Source organism: Oncorhynchus clarkii, chromosome 6, assembly GCF_045791955.1.
Source record: "Oncorhynchus clarkii lewisi isolate Uvic-CL-2024 chromosome 6, UVic_Ocla_1.0, whole genome shotgun sequence".
Classification (NCBI taxonomy): Eukaryota; Metazoa; Chordata; class Actinopteri; order Salmoniformes; family Salmonidae; genus Oncorhynchus; species Oncorhynchus clarkii.
The window spans coordinates 61026770-61036614 of NC_092152.1; the positions used below are offsets into that span (position 1 = coordinate 61026770).

The 9845-nt window shown below is 40.5% G+C and overlaps 4 non-coding genes across 4 annotated transcripts; all 4 read right to left on the reverse strand.

The window, feature by feature from the left end:
• Nucleotides 1-1211: 1211 nt before the first annotated feature.
• trnaf-gaa (transfer RNA phenylalanine (anticodon GAA)) lies at nucleotides 1212-1284 on the reverse strand. The gene has a single exon. It is a non-coding gene; the product is annotated as a tRNA-Phe (tRNA).
• A 611-nt stretch (nucleotides 1285-1895) lies between these two features.
• trnam-cau (transfer RNA methionine (anticodon CAU)) lies at nucleotides 1896-1967 on the reverse strand. Its single transcript has one exon. It is a non-coding gene; the product is annotated as a tRNA-Met (tRNA).
• Nucleotides 1968-7495: 5528 nt separating this feature from the next.
• Nucleotides 7496-7568, reverse strand: trnaf-gaa (transfer RNA phenylalanine (anticodon GAA)). Its single transcript has one exon. It is a non-coding gene; the product is annotated as a tRNA-Phe (tRNA).
• A 611-nt stretch (nucleotides 7569-8179) lies between these two features.
• trnam-cau (transfer RNA methionine (anticodon CAU)) lies at nucleotides 8180-8251 on the reverse strand. Its single transcript has one exon. It is a non-coding gene; the product is annotated as a tRNA-Met (tRNA).
• Nucleotides 8252-9845: the final 1594 nt, after the last annotated feature.

The following is a 9845-nucleotide window of genomic DNA, read 5'->3' on the forward strand; positions in this document are numbered from 1 at the left end:
TGTGTCCCTGACCAAATAGGGATCAAAAGTAACAGTCAGTATCTGGTGTGGCCACGTGCTGCATTAAGTACAGCAGTGCATCTCCTCCTCATGGACTGTACCAGATTTACCAATTCTTGCTGGAGATGTTACCCCACTCTTCCACCAAGGCACCTGCAAGTTCCTGGACATTTCTGGGGGGAATGGCCCTAGCCCTCACCCTCCGATCCAACAGGTCCCAGACGTGCTCAATGGGATAGAGATCCTGGCTCTCTCTCAGTGGTCAGTGGAAAGGCCTCTTTAGTGTCCTAGGTTTTCATAACTGTGACCTTAATTGCCTGCCGTCTGTAAGCGTCTTAATGACCGTTCCACAGGTGCATGTTCATTAATTGTTTATGGTTCATTGAACAAGCAGGAAAACAGTGTTTAAACCCTTTACAATGAAGATCTGTGAAGTTATTTGGATTATTATGAATTATCTTTGAAAGACAGGGATGTTTCTGAAAGGGATGTTTCTTTTTTTGCTGAGTTTATATGGGTTGGGCAACATTACCTTCCACTCAATATCAAATTAGAAAGATTTTGTACTTGCAATGTTGCAAGGGGTAGCAATGACTTACAACATGCTGCACCAACACTTTATTACATCAATAATACATTCATACTATGTAATCGTTTGAAACACACACAGCTGTTAGTGCTTAATTCATTGTCAAACGGTAGAGGTAGTGTTTCCTCTGTTTCATACTGAGGTAAAGCCCCACAATCCTCTTCTGGAGATGCTCCGTCTGCCCTGTCTGAAGTGTGGCTGTCAAACAGGGACAATTACAAACATGACTCCACTGACATCAATGCAATTATGAAGTTGAGTCCGAGAAACATTCATAACTGAATTGCATAAAGGCTTTTAGAAATATTTTTAATTCGTGTTTTACCTTCGCTGAATTGGCCACATGTAAAACATGATGGTTTCGATCCATCGACCTCTGGGTTATGGGCCCAGCACGCTTCCGCTGCGCCACTCTGCTATCTAGTGATAGGTGGACGTAGGGGGGATGTAGCCTTTGTAACTCAGTAAAATCTTTGAAATTGTTGCATGTTGCGTTTATATTATTATTCAATGTAGTTATTACAATGGAGCATTTAAAGACTGACATTAATAGATCAAAATGTGATTAGAGAATTCAGGTAACGTCACGAACCAAATTTAGACCTCTCGCAAAAACTGTTCCTGCCGAAACCAGGGATCGAACCAGGGACCTTTAGATCTTCAGTCTAACGCTCTCCCAACTGAGCTATTTCGGCCACCTTAGAGTGGTTGTGGTGTGGTTGGCTGTCTTGTGTATTCTGCTGACTTTAGGATCCAACAGCGAGTGACAAATGCCTCCACATGGATGGAGTAATCACGCACACGTTCTTTTTGAAGCGTCCACCTGCTGGTCCCCTGACAAACTCACACATACTTTCAATTTGAATTTTTGTTCAAATTAGGCTAACCCAATTACTGACGACAGCTACGAAAATGAGCCTCAGTTGATCTGGAGTCTTCTTCCTAACAGACACAGGCTCTCAATGTGTAATGGAAGTTCTAGAACTACACAGATAAAATGACCTGTTATTTTATCCATTGTCCATGAGAGGGTGGTAGTGAACACGTCAAATTTGCACTTACCCTTCAGGATGACGCAATATTAATGTGGTCTAACTCACCCATTCATACTTTATAGTTGATATATTATATAAGTTATAGTATTGCTTACAAATACAATTTTAACGCATTCTTTGAAAACAAACTTATCCTTTTATTTTGTCAAATCATAACTGTATGGTAGGTATCATTTATATTGCATAAAGGCTTTCTATATTATCTTATTATCTGTTTTTGTCTTCGCCGAATTGTCCACATGTAAAATACATAGCAGAGGATGGTTTCGATCCATCGACCTCTGGGTTATGGGCCCAGCACGCTTCCGCTGCGCCACTCTGCTTTCTGGTAATAGGTGGAGGGGACGACCTTATCGTGTATACAATGAAGATCTTATCGGCTCCTTGAAGGGAATTTGAAGATAACAATACTCCTTCCACTGCCATAGTAAAATAAGTATAGACAAATCTAATGACAAAAAAAGCAACTCCAAATGCTAATTCACATATTTTACTGTATTTTTGAAAAACATGCAATAAAGTATCTGATGGAAATCCAGATGGTGCAAGTATTATACTATCTAAGGCCTTTCTCATTCAGTGTCAGGGCCCCTTCCCCAGTCTTTTGGCGTGTACTTTTAGATCACTTCATTTATTAGAGAAGTATGCATTTTCTTGGTTCTCTTTGCAAATGCCATTAATATCAGATATATTTTCAATGGCAGAATAAGTCTATTTTATTGCTTTACTTGTATAATAAAGGATATAATGCTTGTCTATAATAGTGTAAAACTGAATATGTCAGGAATCTAGTGAATATATAACTATAGTGTGTGTTTAGTATTTCTGCCTACAGCATGGACTCAAACATTCTACAAGGGATTTCTGTTAGATGAAAATAATACAATGGCAGCATAGGAGATACATTTGCCATTTACTCAACATAAACAGAACAACCAGTCCAGTTAATATGTCAGGAGAGAAACATTAAGCCTACTCCTAGACTAAGGAGAACGTTCTATTGATCCATCAGGACGGTCAGCTTGTCCTTGCATTGGATATCAGACACTGGTTGACCACCTCCAGAAGCTGCGAGTTCTCGAGTGCAGCGGCCACTCTCTCTTTGTCTGCCAGCTGTTTGTTGACTGGAACAAAAGCAAAAACAAAGGGTTTAGTTCGGGGCAATTCCACAATAACTGAGTGATGCTGACACTTTGATATTTCACTATAAAATATGTAAAACAAAACTCAACGATTGAAAAGTTAAAACAACCCAATTTTCGTAAGAGAATTACAGCAAAAAAAGCACAAACCGTTCTTCTGTTACCAAACTTTGTATCTGCACTGATCTTCAAGTAAATGTGTTTTTGTAACATTTTCTGTGGAAATTGTTAAAAGTAATCCTTGTGCATAGAGGTGTGCATAGACCTATCATGGTTAACACATGTTTCCCATGCCAATAAAGAACCTTGAATTTCATTGAATTGAGAGGTGGGAAGAGAGTGAAAGACAGAGAGAGATGGAGAGTGAGAGAAACAGAAAGAGAAAGACAGCAGGGCATATTGACTTTGTGAAAATCACCCTCCTGTGTGGCTGGCCATCCTTCCCCCGTAGGTACATGTGATTGCCTAACACCCTGATCTGTTTCACCTGTCTGTCCTTGTGATTGTCTCCACCCCCAGTGTATTTATTCCTGTGTTTATTGTCTCACGGTTCCAGTTTGTCTTGTATGTTCAAGTCAACCAATGTGTTTTTCCCATGCACCTGCTTTTTCTATTCTCTTTTTGCTAGTCCTCACGGTTTTGACCCTTGCCTGTTTCTGTACCCGCCTGCCTGACCGTTCTGCCGGCCACTCTGTACCTCCTGCACTCTGAACTGGTTTTGACCTTTTGCTTGTCCATGACCAATCTCTTGGATTATAATAAATATCAAAGACCCAAACCATCTGCCTCCTGTGTCTGCATCTGGGTCTCGCCTTGTGCCCTTATAGTTGGAAGACAGGAGTTGTTGAAATACTGAAGTTTAAGGCGGCTGTGATGACAGAGCTGCGGAAGGGGATCAGTTTGAGGTAGGCTATACTTTCAAACTGAAAAGTATGTATCTCCCCTTCATAACACTGCACTAAACCATCAAATGTTCTCACAGGTGGCTTGCGTCAGACTGGAGGGACAGTTAAGTCCAGTCACTGGATGAGAAGACACTTGTAAGGTTCTCATCAATCAATAATATCAATTGTGTAAGCACATGGAAATAATCTTTAAATTATTTGACACATGATTTAAGTGGTGTGCTGTGAGTGATGGACAATGATTCCATAGTACCGGAACTGGCCATATAATTAATTTGTTTAATTTCGCACCGAACTTAAGAAAAAACTATTACTCTGCATGTAATAGAAGAAACACTTGTGTATTACCATTTTAATTAGATCTGACAGTGTAGCAAGTTTATTTATTGGCCAAACGTTTTCTGTAGTTGCGGATCAGACCTGCACAACGATCAGGAGGAATTTTGGATCAATCCTCTTTACAAAACTTCCAGTTCAGCAATATTCTTATGACGTCTGGTGTGAACCGCTCTCTTGAGGTCATGCCACCATCTCAATCGGGTTGAGGTCAGGACTGACTAGGCCACTCCATAAGATGTATTTTCTTCTGAAGCCATTCTGTTGATTTACTTCTGTTTTGGGTCGTTGTCCTGTTGCGTCACCCAACTTCTGTTGACCCTCAATTGGCAGACAGCCTTAAATTCTCCTGCAAAAAGTCTTGATAAACTTGGGAATAATTTTTCCGTTGATGCTAGCAAGCTGTCCAAGCCCTGAGGCAGCAAAGTAGCCCCAAACCATGATGCTCCCTCCACCATACTTTACAGTGGGGGTGAGGTTTTTATGTTGGTGTGCTGTGCCTCTTAAAAAAAATAATTTCTCAACACATGGTGTGTTCCTTCCAAACAACTTAACTTTAGTTTCATCTGTCCACAGAATACATTTCCAGTAGTGCTGTGGTGTCAAGTAGTGTCAAGCCAGGTCCTCTTTTGCGAACTTCAGACGTGCAGAAATGTTTTTTTTTGGGCAGCGGTGTCTTCTCCCGTGGTGTTCTCCCGTGAACACCATTGTTGTTTAGTGTTTTACGTATCGTAGACTCGTCAACAGAGATGTTAGCGTGTTCCAGAGATTTCTGTAAGTCTTAAGCTGACACTCTAGGATTCTTCACCTCATTGTGCTCTTGCAGTCATCATTGCAGGACAGCCACGCCTAGGGAGAGTAGCAACAGTGCTGAACTTTCTCCATTTATAGACCATTTGTCTTAATGTGGACTGCTGAACATCAAGGCTTTTAGAATTTTTGTAACCCTTTCCAGCTTTATGCAAGTCAACAATTCTTAATCTTAGGTCTTCTGAGATCTCTTTTGTTCGAGGCATGGTTCACATCAGGCAATGCTTCTTGTGAAGAGCAAACTCAAATTTTGTGAGTTGTGTAGGGCAGGGCAACTCTAACCAACATCTCCAATATTCTCATTCATTGGACTCCAGGTTAGCTGACTCCAATTAGCTTTTGGAGAAGTCATTAGCCTAGGGGTTCACAAACTTTTTCCAACCTCCACTGAATTTTTAAATTATTTTTTCAATGTAGACGAGAAAAACTATTTCTGTTATTAGTTTAAGCACACTGTCTATTGTTGTGACTTAGATGAAGGTTAGATCAAGTTTGATCAATTTATGCAGAAATCCAGGTAATTAACAAAGGGTTCACACTTTTTCTTGCACTGTATATCAATCAGCTTTACACCAGGTGCCTCTTAGTAGGCTACAGTAATTTTGTAATCAATGTTCATAGATTCCAATTTATGTTCATCTGTCTGATACCCAGAGGTTGTATCGTTCTGGTCTTAAATAAAACAGACAGAATTCCCAGCTCACAATTGATCAGATCCCGATTTATTTGCGAGAGCTCTCTAGTTTACACAAATACATTCCTTTTATACCATCCTAACCTACGCACATACATACACACCAACATAGGGACTTTCTCATGAGTCTCACCACAGATTATAACCACTCAGCTGACAGTTCCAGGCTCCCCCAGATACTAGAGCTCTGGAGGGGCTCTCCCTGTCCTATCTCCCCAGATATACAGCCAGGTCGGTTCAAACATAGGTTAATGTGCCCCTCCGTTCTCTTTCTACCCCCACATACATTAATTTCTTCCTAGGCCCATGCCATATAACCCCTTCCTAATGAACAAACATTATTCAACACTACAAGAAAGACAGGGTAGAATTCTTGCCAGTTATAGTGCAGTATACCTCATTTAGTCATTATTCATAAAAAATCCCATAACACTTTCTAATGTAAAATTATATATTTTTTTACCATGAGTATATCAGTTGACATCAATTCATTAGGGTGAAACAACTATTAAATCATATGCTGCTATAAATAGTCATGCTACGTTATTTTTCTTCATCAGCCACTAAGCTTTAACAGGACACATGATGGTGTAGGATGCAGTGTGAATTAAACACAGCAAAAAAATACTCACTGTCAACTGCGTTTTATTTTTCAGCAAACTTAACAAGTGTAAATATTTGTATGAACATAAGATTCAACAACTGAGACAAACTGAACAAGTTCCACAGACGTCTGACTAAGAAATTGAATAATGTGTCCCTGACCAAATAGGGATCAAAAGTAACAGTCAGTATCTGGTGTGGCCACGTGCTGCATTAAGTACAGCAGTGCATCTCCTCCTCATGGACTGTACCAGATTTACCAATTCTTGCTGGAGATGTTACCCCACTCTTCCACCAAGGCACCTGCAAGTTCCTGGACATTTCTGGGGGGAATGGCCCTAGCCCTCACCCTCCGATCCAACAGGTCCCAGACGTGCTCAATGGGATAGAGATCCTGGCTCTCTCTCAGTGGTCAGTGGAAAGGCCTCTTTAGTGTCCTAGGTTTTCATAACTGTGACCTTAATTGCCTGCCGTCTGTAAGCGTCTTAATGACCGTTCCACAGGTGCATGTTCATTAATTGTTTATGGTTCATTGAACAAGCAGGAAAACAGTGTTTAAACCCTTTACAATGAAGATCTGTGAAGTTATTTGGATTATTATGAATTATCTTTGAAAGACAGGGATGTTTCTGAAAGGGATGTTTCTTTTTTTGCTGAGTTTATATGGGTTGGGCAACATTACCTTCCACTCAATATCAAATTAGAAAGATTTTGTACTTGCAATGTTGCAAGGGGTAGCAATGACTTACAACATGCTGCACCAACACTTTATTACATCAATAATACATTCATACTATGTAATCGTTTGAAACACACACAGCTGTTAGTGCTTAATTCATTGTCAAACGGTAGAGGTAGTGTTTCCTCTGTTTCATACTGAGGTAAAGCCCCACAATCCTCTTCTGGAGATGCTCCGTCTGCCCTGTCTGAAGTGTGGCTGTCAAACAGGGACAATTACAAACATGACTCCACTGACATCAATGCAATTATGAAGTTGAGTCCGAGAAACATTCATAACTGAATTGCATAAAGGCTTTTAGAAATATTTTTAATTCGTGTTTTACCTTCGCTGAATTGGCCACATGTAAAACATGATGGTTTCGATCCATCGACCTCTGGGTTATGGGCCCAGCACGCTTCCGCTGCGCCACTCTGCTATCTAGTGATAGGTGGACGTAGGGGGGATGTAGCCTTTGTAACTCAGTAAAATCTTTGAAATTGTTGCATGTTGCGTTTATATTATTATTCAATGTAGTTATTACAATGGAGCATTTAAAGACTGACATTAATAGATCAAAATGTGATTAGAGAATTCAGGTAACGTCACGAACCAAATTTAGACCTCTCGCAAAAACTGTTCCTGCCGAAACCAGGGATCGAACCAGGGACCTTTAGATCTTCAGTCTAACGCTCTCCCAACTGAGCTATTTCGGCCACCTTAGAGTGGTTGTGGTGTGGTTGGCTGTCTTGTGTATTCTGCTGACTTTAGGATCCAACAGCGAGTGACAAATGCCTCCACATGGATGGAGTAATCACGCACACGTTCTTTTTGAAGCGTCCACCTGCTGGTCCCCTGACAAACTCACACATACTTTCAATTTGAATTTTTGTTCAAATTAGGCTAACCCAATTACTGACGACAGCTACGAAAATGAGCCTCAGTTGATCTGGAGTCTTCTTCCTAACAGACACAGGCTCTCAATGTGTAATGGAAGTTCTAGAACTACTCAGATAAAATGACCTGTTATTTTATCCATTGTCCATGAGAGGGTGGTAGTGAACACGTCAAATTTGCACTTACCCTTCAGGATGACGCAATATTAATGTGGTCTAACTCACCCATTCATACTTTATAGTTGATATATTATATAAGTTATAGTATTGCTTACAAATACAATTTTAACGCATTCTTTGAAAACAAACTTATCCTTTTATTTTGTCAAATCATAACTGTATGGTAGGTATCATTTATATTGCATAAAGGCTTTTTATATTATCTTATTATCTGTTTTTGTCTTCGCCGAATTGTCCACATGTAAAATACATAGCAGAGGATGGTTTCGATCCATCGACCTCTGGGTTATGGGCCCAGCACGCTTCCGCTGCGCCACTCTGCTTTCTGGTAATAGGTGGAGGGGACGACCTTATCGTGTATACAATGAAGATCTTATCGGCTCCTTGAAGGGAATTTGAAAATAACAATACTCCTTCCACTGCCATAGTAAAATAAGTATAGACAAATCTAATGACAAAAAAAGCAACTCCAAATGCTAATTCACATATTTTACTGTATTTTTGAAAAACATGCAATAAAGTATCTGATGGAAATCCAGATGGTGCAAGTATTATACTATCTAAGGCCTTTCTCATTCAGTGTCAGGGCCCCTTCCCCAGTCTTTTGGCGTGTACTTTTAGATCACTTCATTTATTAGAGAAGTATGCATTTTCTTGGTTCTCTTTGCAAATGCCATTAATATCAGATATATTTTCAATGGCAGAATAAGTCTATTTTATTGCTTTACTTGTATAATAAAGGATATAATGCTTGTCTATAATAGTGTAAAACTGAATATGTCAGGAATCTAGTGAATATATAACTATAGTGTGTGTTTAGTATTTCTGCCTACAGCATGGACTCAAACATTCTACAAGGGATTTCTGTTAGATGAAAATAATACAATGGCAGCATAGGAGATACATTTGCCATTTACTCAACATAAACAGAACAACCAGTCCAGTTAATATGTCAGGAGAGAAACATTAAGCCTACTCCTAGACTAAGGAGAACGTTCTATTGATCCATCAGGACGGTCAGCTTGTCCTTGCATTGGATATCAGACACTGGTTGACCACCTCCAGAAGCTGCGAGTTCTCGAGTGCAGCGGCCACTCTCTCTTTGTCTGCCAGCTGTTTGTTGACTGGAACAAAAGCAAAAACAAAGGGTTTAGTTCGGGGCAATTCCACAATAACTGAGTGATGCTGACACTTTGATATTTCACTATAAAATATGTAAAACAAAACTCAACGATTGAAAAGTTAAAACAACCCAATTTTCGTAAGAGAACTTCCGGCGCCGACAGAGATGGCCGCCTCGCTTCGCGTTCCTAGGAAACTATGCAGTTTTTTGTTTTTTTACGTGTTATTTCTTACATTAGTACCCCAGGTCATCTTAGGTTTCATTACATACAGTCGAGAAGAACTACTGAATATAAGATCAGCATCAACTCACCATCAGTACGACCAAGAATATGTTTTTCGCGACGCGGATCCTGTGTTCTGCCTTACAAACAGGACAACGGAGTGGATCCTATGCAGCGACCCAAAAAAACGACTCCGAAAGAGAGGGAAACGAGGCGGTCTTCTGGTCAGACTCCGGAGACGGGCACAGCGCGCACCACTCCCTAGCATTCTTCTTGCCAATGTCCAGTCTCTTGACAACAAGGTTGATGAAATCCGAGCAAGGGTAGCATTCCAGAGGGACATCAGAGACTGTAACGTTCTTTGCTTCACGGAAACGTGGCTTACTGGAGAGACGCAATCCGAAGCGGTGCAGCCAACAGGTTTCTCCACGCATCGCGCAGACAGGAAAAAACATCTTTCTGGTAAAAAGAGGGGCGGGGGCGTATGCCTTATGACTAACGTGACATGGTGCGATGAAAGAAACATACAGGAACTCAAATCCTTCTGTTCACCTGATTTAGAATTCCTCAC